Raw genomic sequence first — 9,880 nt, 5'->3', positions numbered from 1 at the left:
TCCGTCCATCCGTCCATCCATCCGTCCGTCCATCCATCCGTCCGTCCATCCATCCATCCATCCATCCGTCCATCCATCCATCCATCCATCCATCCAACCATCTGTCCACCACACATTCACACATTCATCTGGTGATTATTTCCCAACTGACTATTTACTGACTGCCATGTTGACTCAGGGATATGGTGGTGAACAGAGAGATAAGCCCACACCTTTGTGGAGCTCATGTGTTGCAGGAAGAGGAAAAACCTAATTTATCGCAACAAATTGTGATGAGAGAAATAGAGGCAATGAGCAGGCGGTTCTGGAGGGGGCCCTGGGAGGAGGCCTCTTCTGAGAGGTGACATTAAGCTAAGGCTTGTGGTTGAGGAGTAAGAGGGTATTTCAAGGATAGGAGGCCTGAGGCTAGGCTAAGATGCCCCTAGGGGCGTGGGGAGGGCCAAAGTGAGTGGATGAGCCCTGGGGGGGGGGGGTCAGGGACCTGCCCGTCTGGGGAATGAAAGGTGGAAAGAGTCATTCCCAAAGGAGACTGTGTCAATCCCCTGTAACGGGTTGACTGGTGTCCCCCCAAAGTCATGTCCACTGGAAGCCAAGAATGCTTCCTTACTTGGAAATAGGGTCTTTGCATGTGTAACCTACTTGCGATGAGGCCACACTAGCTTAGGACAGGTGGCTTAATCCAGTGACTGGTGTTTGTATAGAGGGAGATTCATACCCACAGAGGAGACATGTATAGGACCACACGTAAAGGCAGAGGGATTTTCCCCTGGCATCTTTGGAGGGAATGGGTCCTCGCTGACACTTGATTTTGGACTTCCGGCCTCCAGAATAACAAGAGAAGAGATTCCTAGTTTGTGGGGTTTGCTGTGGTGGGCCGGGACCCCCCATCCAAACTAGGCACTCCCGCTTCGAGCTTCAGGTCTTTCTCACAACTGTGTTTTGCGTTCCTTGCTCAGGACCCGGCAGCCGCCCCGGCCATTGCTGACAGGCCTGTCCCCATCTACCCGCCCTCCCACCCGCGCTGTGGCGAGCCACATGGCCACACCTTGTTACCTCATTTCCTGTCAAGATGCCTACGCTCCCAAGTTCTGATTCTCTAAGAAAACCTGCTCCAAGGGGCCACAGCCCCCTGAACCTGTCCCCATCCAAAACCTTGAGCTCTGCCTTCGCGGCTTCACCGGACCAAGTGGTGGAGTCTGACGAAGGCGTCTGTAAAGAGGAGACATTCTTCAACAAAGAAACTCCCCCACTTGGGAGCTGAGATGGGGGTCGAATCAGGTTTTCTGCTTCAGGAGAAAGGCTTTGTAAGAGGCTTGGAGGCCAAACTCGTCCCCAGGAAAGCAGGTGATGAAGAAAATCATTCATCAGAACATTCCAGGTGGCTATCTGTGAGGGCCTTCTGCCACGCGGCCTGGCCCTTCCCAGGCCGGGAAGGGCACTGGCCCTGCTCCTGCAACCTGACCCTCCTGCCTGACCCCACTTTGGTGAAGGACGGTCTGGTCACTGTCACGGAGCCGTGACTTCCTCTCCAGTGGGAGCGTTGTTCCCAAGCCGACATCTGATGTTCCGGCTGGACATCTGGCTCCATGGTCCCGTCTCTCAGGGTCCGTGGACTGGGGGTGCCTGGGAGGTGGGGAGCCCAGCGTGACCCGGTGAAAAACAGGCTTATGGGTGAAGCAAGCCCCCTTCCTCAAGGCCTGGCAGGGAAGCCTGGAGTTTGGGGCAAGTCCTGGCGACATCAGGAGCAGGGCAGTGGGGTGACCTCCGCGCAGTCCTCGGCCAGGCCCTCAGGCACTGCGTGGCCAGGGGAGCGGGCCCCTCCCGTGCAGGCTGTGTCCTGACCCCGGCCCCAGGCTCGCCTGTACTCGCTGACCGGCCGTGCAGCCGAGGCCGCTGGAGGGCACAGGGTCCGCCAACGCGAGGCAGTGCTGTGACCACAGCAGGGAGCAGCGGCCCTCCTCTGGGGCTTTCCTCCGCTGCCTCCGCCGCCTGACCGCAGCCCAGTCACAGCTGCCCTCTGTACAAGACTCAGTGCAACCTGTAGAGCCTCAGGGGTCCAGACCGCTCTTGGGTGGGATTGAGGTCAGTGCGGTGTTAGGCCTGGGCTGCCCCAACGGGCCTTCATCCCTGGAACCAGGGGGTTTCCTGACACACGGGGTAACACGGGGCTCGCTGGGGCATCCCTGCAGCCCCAGAGCAGGCGCAGTCTCCCCGCGGGGCCCAGCCCAGCCCAGCCCAGCCCAGCCCCCGGCTGCAGGGATGCCCCGAGTATGCGCTGCTCCTGTTGGAGGGTGATGTGCTTGACCTCACGGCCGTAATGCTTCACGATGTCACCCGCGTCACACTCGACGTTCCAGAACGGAGGCTGGCTTGGAAACCACTCCCCCAGACCCTCATCTGCCGGGTGAAAGTTTCAATTTGGAAAAGAGGTTTTTTTTTCTCTCTGCATGAGTCACTTTCCCAGCGCACGGAGAGATGGCCCGGCGGCCCTTATCTGCGAGCTCCGTGTACTTAACGCTTATTAAAATCAATACCGTCCATTAGCCGGCCACGTTTCCATTTTTAATCATCTATTGATATACGGCCTGTGCTTTTATAGGACTAAACAAATTTCCGCTCTCCGTGCCCCTCTGTAGCCCGGGGGCAGGCGGGTGCGCGCGGCCGCGGGAGGCCCGTGTTTATTTACTGCCTGCTTCCTGATTGAGAACATGCCTGGTCCACGGGCTTCAGATGGCTTTTACACGGGAGACTTACGGCCACTTCCTGTTTTCCAGACACGGCACCCCGCTTTCCAGGAGCATGATGAATGCGAGGTATTGTGGACGGAATCGCCGGCCGTGCCCAGCCCTATCGGGGAGGCCGCCGGGTCGGCCGGCTCATTATTTATTCATTCCGTCGCGCATTTCTGGGGGCGGGGGGGGGAACTTGTGGCAGCAGGGGCTGTGTCCCCCCTCTGTCCCCGCCTCTGCGGGCTCCTGTCTCTGAGGCATTTGTCTGGGCGAGGGAGGGAGGACCCTGCTGACCTCGGGGAAGGTTTGCATACCCAGGGATCCTTCTAGAATAAGGGTCCAAGCCGTGTGCTCTTTACCCCGCACACCCCCGGTCTCGGGAGGTCAGGGGGCCTCTGCACCCAGGGGCCTCACCGGCCCTGTCCCACACCAGCTTTAGCCCTTGCCCGGACCCCGCCACGGACTTCTGGGTGCTTCTGTAGAAACAACTGTTTACGAACAGAACCAGCCCTGCGCTAGGCACCAGGGAGTCAGAGACCCGCGGACCCTGCTCCAGCCCCTCAGTTGTGGTGTGGCCTGTGGAGGCTGTGGAGGCCTCTGGGTCCTGGAGGCCGCTGCCATCCTGGGCTTGGGTGGCCAGTCTGCACAACTGACAAGCCGCCGTCTGTGTCCAAGGGGGGTCTGGGCATGGAAGCAGAGGGTGGGGGTCTCCCTGTCCACCAGTGGCCCCTTCACCTGACGCCCTTGGACTGCAAATCGTGCTTGTCCAGAAGCTTCTTGGCAGGAATTCGTCCCGGCTACACGTGTGCTTCGCCTCCGGCTGGAGGCCCCCGGGAGGCCGGTCCTTGCCGGTTTGTGAACTCGAGCTCCCCAGGCAGCTTCCCAGGCTGCTGCGATGGCGGAGGGCAGCTTGGAGCAGAGCTGGGCAGACATTTCAGGGCGGGGACGGATGTGCGTCTCGGAAATGGGGGCTGGGCTCTGGAATTAGCTACTTTTCCCGGGCACCCCCAACCCCACCGCACGACCTACCTGGGGAGTGGGCCCCAGCAAGCCGAGCTGGCTGGTCCTGCTCTCTGGCTCTCAGGGTGGGGCTGCCGTCCCGCAGGCATGGTCACCGCACTGCTGGGGGCTCGGGGCTCGGGTCCTGGGCCCAGGGGCATCACAGGCCACGGCTGCCCCATGATGTCCAGTTCACGGACAGCAGGCCCTCGGGGGCCGTCCGGGGGCCTCCTGGGGCTCAGGCACGAAGCAGACAGTTCTGCTTCTTCAGAACCAGCTTTGTTTCTGCCTTTTTCATTTGTTTCTTTACACTATGTGGAGGTTCGCGGGCCGGCAGAATGCCACCGCTAACGTGGCTGAGAGTCATTCCTCTGCTCAGATGCCTGAGCCACATGTGGGGACACGGAGGCTCATCTGGGATCCGGGAACCCCAGCTCCAGCGAGGGGTCTGCCCCTGAGCCACAGCCGCGCCGAGAGGGCCAGGGCGTGTGGGGCTGCCTGCAGGGGGGCGGCGGGCAGATCCGCAGGCACAGCCCGGCCACCCAGCACAGGACACCGGGACCCTCCAGCCCGGGCTGGGCACGCATCTGTGGTCCGCGGCTTCATAAAGCGCCTGCTAATGAAAGTCACACACGGCAGAAGCAGAGGACAGCCCTCACATGGGGCTGTGTCGCGGAGAAATGCGCTTGTTAAAACGTGTAATGAGAGACATAACAAATCCCCAATATTGGGCAAAGCTGTCGTTAAATCCCTTAATGATAGCGGTATTTTCTCTGGTGCACAGCACAGGTCTTTATAAACCCCTTTGGTGAGGCGGGGGTTGGGGGGGGCGGCGGGGTTGGGGGGCAGGGCCTCTTCTGGAGGCCGAGGCCTGAGACCCTGACCCGTCCCCACCACCTCCTGCCCCTTCTCCGGGGTCCCTGCCAGGCTGCCTCTGTCGGCGGCGGTGTTCCTCGCCGGCTCATTTGGTGGGCCGGCTCCGGTCGTGGGCCCTTCTCTCGCGGCCTCCTCAGCAGACGTCCTTGGGCTGGGCACGCAGAGAGCCCGCCGTCGCCCTCCACTGTCTGGCCGTCCCGGCTCTAGGGCTGTTTGGGTGTGCAGGCGGCCGGGGCGTGGGAGGGCTCTGGGCTAGGCTCCTGGCCTGGGCGCTGGAAGGCTTGGGGGCTCAGGGTGCGCGCTTGGCCTCCCCTGGCGTCCTTCCCCATCCGGTGACAGGCCCCAGGAGCTCTGGAGGCAGAAGGGGGGGGAGGAGGAGAATAGGGAGGATGACGAGGAGTCCCCGCCGCAGCCGCCCTGCCCTCCCGGGCACCGCCGTGACCTGAGCCGCCCCCAGTCTTCCCAGGTCTGCAAGGACGCCCACCGGCCTCCGGCCTCCCTTCAGGCCTGACACCTGGGCGGAGGCAGGGCACGGGAAGGCCGCCGTCCCACTGCCCCCAGCTGCCCTCGCCCGAGCCCAGGAACGGTGCCGGCCCCCTCAGCCTGCTCTGGAAGGCCAGCTGGGGCCGGAGTCTCTGTCGCGTGCGGTCAACCCCAAGGGCCTTCATTAAGGCTCTCTGAGCCTCCGTTCCCCCATCTTCCCAAGTAGAGACAGCACCAGAAGGCTGGCCTGGCCAGGTCAAGCCTTTCAAGGGGCGAGACTCCTGCCCTGCTGACCTCGAGCTCCCTGAGGACAGGGCCGGGGTTGCACCAACAGCCTCACCCAGAGCAGCCCTCGGAGTCCCTGTGTCCCCTGGTGGTGACTGCGTGGGGCCTGGCCTTGGCCTTAGCAGGAGGCCATGTGGCCACAGTGTAGGACACGCTGGCTCACTCCGGTCCTGCCCACAGCTGTGTGACTGTGAGCGGGTCACTCCATGGCTCTGTGTTCCGGGGTTCTTGGGAACAGGAAGGGGCCCCACTGGGTGCTCAGTGCCCAACGTTCCCCCAGGGTCCTGGTGCCGGGCTGGCACGGTGGGGGGGCTGGGGGTGCGCCTCAGCCCCTCTGTCCATCAGGGCACGCTCCACCCCTAGGGCTCCCGGGCCTCCCCGCCGTCGCCCACGGGATCCGGTCATCTCTCTGTATGAAGCCACGTTCGCCGAGGTGGGGCCACGCCCCGCATGGGACACACACTCGCCTGCGCGTCCACACATTCTCACCCCTCAGACGCCTGGACATGAAGGACCCCACAAGTCCCCAAAGACCCGTGACAGACACTTGCTGGCGACCCTGTGAGCAGGAGGGCTCGCAGGTGCTGGGCGGGGGCGCTGCTGTGTCGTGACTCATCACAGAGGAGCTCACGGGAAGCCGTTCCCAGACGCTCCCCGCGTCCGCGACCACCATCCTTCCAGAAGGACCAGCCTGTGCCATGCCTCACCACCGGACCCCCGAGTCCCCCACAGAGGGAGGGGTCGCCACGCCCACCCCTCGTAGGACGAGGCCGCGTGGCTGGCCGGGAGGAAGGCGGCATGAGGGTGAGCGGGGGGCAGCTCAGGTGGGGACCCCCACCTTCCCCAGGCCCGGCTGACGGGGCTCATACCGCCTTTGCCGGCCCCCCCACGGGGCAGCAGTACAGGCGGACGGAGGACCCAGGTGCGGGAAGTTTAATGGTCTGCGACCTGCCGTCCACCCTTGCCTCGGTGTTAACGGCCAAATGTTTTGCAAGTAAATTACCAGAAAGAGCTATTCCTGAGGGGGGCCGGGGCTTGTAGGAAGGGGTCAGGACACTAGACAAAGGGCCACCCCTTCCAGGCAGAGGGCCAGACGGGCCTGCTTCGGAGGCTTGGTGGGAGGCGGGGGTGTGAGGACCGTGAACCCCTCCAGACCGACGCCCCCGGGGCCATTCCTGCGGAGGGAGGGACTGCAGCGAGCATCGGGGGGCCTCTGTCCTCTGGGCGCTGCGCCGGTGGTCCAGGCACAGTCAGGGCGCAGGGGTGGGGGTGGGGGGACTGGCCTTCCCACCTGCCCACGATTTGTGCTCTGACTACATCTTAGCGTCTCCTTGTATAAAGGAGAACAGGGGTGTCCCCCACCTCCTGCCGCGGGGCAAAGGGCTGCGTCTCCCAGGCCGTCCTATCCTTGGAGGTGCTGGACAAAGCTTTGCCCCCAGGTAGAGGGGACGACTCAGCGGGGGTGGGGCCTTTCAGCCGTGATCTAAGCAGGACCCCATGCGGAGACTCTTGGTGGGGCACGGAGCCCAGTGCAAGGCCGGCACAGCAAACCCCGTCCACTGACCTCCCCACACCGTGGCCCTGGGCGTGGCTGGTGGCCAGCCGGGTGAGCTGCCCCGGAATGCAGTCTGGAAATGGTCACCAGCCCCAGGCCAGCACACACGGTCACAGGGAGCCCCTACCTGTCATCCACCTGCCCCTACCATTTGAGACCCCAGCTGTTCAGAGAGGGGCGTCCCCAGCGTTAGGTTTCCTGCCTGGGCTCCGTGGTGAGTTCTGACTTCCATGCCCTGAGATGGGACATAGCGGTGACCGACTCGGGGCAGGAGGTCACCCGTGGGCACGGGACGGGGCGGCCACAGAGGGAACACAGGCTGGGCTCCTCAGACCCGGCTTCAGGCCCTCAGCTGGCACTAAGCCTTGTCCTGTCCGGGAAGTGGGAAGACGCCCACCTTGAGGTTTTGTGAGCAGAAATGAGACGGAATGAACTGCCTCCCCTGGCGTCCTAACAGGGCATGGGCTGAGCCCGGTGCGAATCCCCGAGGGCAACTCCAGCCTTTGGGTCCCAGAGCCACAGCTGAGTCCCCCGAGGGCCGGCCCTCCGGGGAAGCCCCTCGGGGCCTGGACGGTGGGCACTGCCTCGGTGCCTGGAGGCGTGGGTGCTGCCGCCGACAGGACATCCAGATCCAGCAGGTGAGGCCTGGGCTCCCGGGCGGGGGCACAGCCCTCTGTATGCCCCGCAGAGGGGCCGGCAGTCGTGTGGGACAGGCCGCAGGTGAGCCTGGCTGGGAGCAGACCCACCCTTTGCCCTCCTGGAAGGGCCCAGCCTGCGTCTTTAAGACGCTAATGGGCCCTCTTAAAAAAAAATGACAGTTTGCTTGCACACTAGCAGGTTCTCGTCTGACATCAGCAGGGAATCAAAGATATTTTATTATTTGGAGACCCCATATAGGGAAGGCAGCCTTGGAAGTCTGTCACTGCTCCAAAACCCACACCTCCCCTGGGAGTTAATTATTTTCTTAAAATGCAACTTGTACTGTTAGTTTAAAACATTCCAACTGTGTTCACACTCTTTAAATCTTCAGTAAACCTTAGAGTTTAAATCACTTGCAGATAAGAGTAATTCTATTACGGAGGGAGGGGCCGGCACTTGGAGGAGGTGAAATCAGACGGAATGAAAAGGCTATTGAGTGTGGGGTCCTCGGGCACCTCCGGCCCTCTCCCCTCGGGACAGGCTAGCCATGGCCGGCCAGCCATGGACTGCAGCCCACTGGGCCCTGGCTGCCAGGTGCCCTGGCCAGAGCGGTCCATGGTCCCTCTCCGAGGGCCAGACTCGACCTGGAGGCTGGACCAAGGTCAGCTGTGCGGTGGCCAAGGTGGAACAGCTCCTGGGGGTGACCTGGGACACTTGTCTCCGTGAGGAGGAGCCTCTGGGTCTCCGGGCAGCAAGGCCCCTGGGGCTTGGCTGTCCACCTGCAGCTGTGTGGGGTCTAGGGTGGGCAGCCGAGAGGGTCCGCTACGGCTTCCCTGTCCTCCCTGCCAACACCGCGCAGTCCCATGGAGCCTCTGCTGTCCCCAGAGCACAGCCCTTCTGGATTATCACTGGGGCGCTGGCCTTCCTCCCAAAGGGCCTCCCTTGAGCCAGATGATTACATGGTAAGACACCCGGAGGCTGGCCTGCCAAGGGCCACTGGACAGGCTAGCCCTCTGCTCTGAGGCCCTGGGGTTCCGAGGGGCTTCAGGGCCCCCTGGGCTCTCACCGCCCCTCTTAGACCCCACCTCCAGCTCAAAGGCCGCCACTGCTTTGAGGTGGCGGCTGTCATGCAGGCCCTTCTGCTTGGCCCCAGGCAAGGCCTCCTCACCTGGGACACTCCTGTCCCCTCCGGCTCTGTTCGTGTCGGTCTCCTGGCTGGATGGCACACAGTTCCGGGGCGGCCAGGCCACTCACCCCTCCTGGCTCCTTTTTCCTCTGCCAGACCCTATCCTGGTGCAGGTGGGGATGCCTCTTCCTCCCAGGCCGTCTGGGTCTGTCCCTATCCCAGCGTGGGCCACCGGTCACCCCCCTGCAGGACTGAGACCCCATCTCCAGGAGGGACCAAGTCAAGATGCCCTTGGGCCCTGGACCCTACTCGGGAGAGCCCCTGAGTTGGGGTTCAGCCCATGCTGGTGGAGAAGAGCTCCGGGCGCCCGAGGGGTCAGTGGGCTGGGTGGTAAAGACATGCTTCCTCCCGCGTGCACTTGAGTCCCCTTGTGCTGCACAAGGACGGCCGGGACGATGGTCTGGGAATGGGCAGGGGGTGGCGAAGGGGCTGAGAGCTTTGGGAGATGGACCCACCGCCCCTCCCCCGCATTGCGTACCTGTCCGAGCTGGCCGTGGGGAGGGAGGCCGGCGCCAGGACATCCCGGCCGCACGCGGTGGGGGAGCGTGTTGACTGTTGGAGTGTGAGTCTGTGAGCGGCTGTGTACAGCCCGGCGGTGTCCACTTCTGCTTGGGCCTGGTCCCCACGGGGTGTGGGTGTCCGGCCAGGCCAGCGGGAGGAGAGATGGTGCTGCTCCTGCCTCCCCACGGCCGCTTGGCTGGGGTCCGGCTCTGAGCCCCCGAAGCCACACAGCGTCCCGGGAGCCACCCAGTCCCACCCTGGCTGCCCGGCCGGTGGGCCAGTGCGTCATGCCCCATTGCTAGCAGCTTTGCAGCCTCTTCGGGTGGAGGCGTGTTGCTGCCTGCTGGCTTGGGCTGCTGCTTCTCGGCCGTTCCCAGGGTCCCCTGCTGTCTCCTCCCCATCCCAGCAAGAGCAGCTGGACCTCTCTCTGCAGAGGCAAGGTCAGGCTGGGCAGGATTCTCACGTGGAGAGCACGTCCACGGACGGATGCTGTGTCCTGGGCGCACGGCTGGGGAGGCGGGTTGCCCTAGTAATGATGGCTCTGTACACAGCACAGATGTCTGCCTGCTGGCCTCGGGCTACTGGATCCAGAGGCCAGGGCCACATTGGACCCCTGGGGACACCACC

This window comes from Mustela erminea, chromosome 10 (genome assembly GCF_009829155.1).
Source record: "Mustela erminea isolate mMusErm1 chromosome 10, mMusErm1.Pri, whole genome shotgun sequence".
Classification (NCBI taxonomy): domain Eukaryota; kingdom Metazoa; phylum Chordata; class Mammalia; order Carnivora; family Mustelidae; genus Mustela; species Mustela erminea.
The sequence above is the reverse complement of the archived record's forward strand: the minus strand, read 5'-3'. Positions refer to the sequence as shown.